General features: G+C 36.7%; 1 non-coding gene across 1 annotated transcript; it reads right to left on the bottom strand.

Annotated features, from left to right (window-relative positions):
• Positions 1-457: 457 nt before the first annotated feature.
• Positions 458-561, bottom strand: LOC119472596. The gene has a single exon (XR_005201747.1). It is a non-coding gene; the product is annotated as a small nucleolar RNA U13 (small nucleolar RNA).
• Positions 562-1,360: the final 799 nt, after the last annotated feature.

The raw sequence follows: 1,360 nt of genomic DNA, 5'->3' as shown, positions 1-1,360 counted from the left end.
TTTGTTTTGGCTGATAAGATACATTGGAAGTGACAGTGTGCCAGTTCTAAGGCCAGGCCTCAAGAGGCCTTGTGCACTTCCTGCTGCTGCCATGGTAACAGGCTGAGGCTAGCCTGATGGAGACTGAGGAGTGCTGAGGCACCCAGCTGATAGCCAGCACATCCTTATTAGAGAAAAAACATGCAAATTTGGTAAATGAACATGGTATCATATTTTAATCTGTATTCCTTTGATTATTAGTAAGATAGAATATTTAAAATCTATTTAGCATCCTTTGCTTGTTCATATCCTTGATATATTTTCCTCTTGGAGAATTCATCTATTTGTAGAGATTTTTTAGGTAGAAAGAATATTAACTGTATTATATATGGAAAAATGTTCTTTAGTTTTTTAAAATTTCCTTTTACATTTTATTTATCAAATTTTTATATGCAAAAATGTTAACTTTTTTTTTTCACATCAGATGGGTAATATGCCTATATGGTAACAAGCCTTGAAGGAGGCACATTTCACAGATGAGTGTGAAAACCCAGTTATCGTGCTTACCAGCCACAAAAGGATCGTTTCAACTTTTATGTTGTTAAATGTATTAACATTTTTCTTTATAAGTCCTTTTTGGTGCAATTATAAGAAAAATAGCTCCCTCTCCAAAGTTATATAGTTGTTTACCTATCATCACCTATTAGGAGACACAAATACTCAAAAGAATAAATCTCTACTCACACAACATGGGACTTAATAGACAATTCAAGAAGATAATGTGGGCATGAAGCCAGTATTAAATAGGATGCTTTCATATGCCAGTGACAGAAACTGCCTCAGATTAGTTAAAAATAATGACATTCTTTATTTCATGTAAGAAATTCGGAAGTATTACAGCTTCCAAAATTGGTTAAGTCAGCAGCTCAATAGTTTTTTCCACAAACCCGTTTGTTTTGTTTCTTCGTTCTATCACAATGCCATCCTTGTGCTGTTGCCTTTGTCTTTAGGTGGCTCTTTTCACCATCACACTGTGGCTGCCAGCAGCCAAAGGGCAACAGGCTTCCTTGTCCTATCCAGGGAAAAGTGAAGTGTTTCTCCCAGTCATTGAATGTATGCTCCTCCCTTCAGTATAATTGGATTATCTAAGGTCATGTACTCACCCTTAGACCAATAATTAGAGAATACTAATTAGGAATCATCTAGATCAATCAGGATTCCCTTTGGGAATGAAAATTAGATGACTAAATGTCTAACAGAATTGAGGTTTGGACAGGAAGGAGGGAAGGGAGAACAGATGTTGGGCAGGTCAAGAGAGTGTTTGCTCCAGATCCTTCCGGATGTCTCTCAAATTGGGGTGCCATTTCTCAATTTGTAGTCT

The sequence above is a fragment of the Cebus imitator genome, unplaced genomic scaffold (genome assembly GCF_001604975.1).
Source record: "Cebus imitator isolate Cc_AM_T3 unplaced genomic scaffold, Cebus_imitator-1.0 Scaffold107, whole genome shotgun sequence".
NCBI classification, from domain to species: Eukaryota; Metazoa; Chordata; class Mammalia; order Primates; family Cebidae; genus Cebus; species Cebus imitator.
The sequence above is the reverse complement of the archived record's forward strand: the minus strand, read 5'-3'. Positions and strand labels throughout refer to the sequence as shown.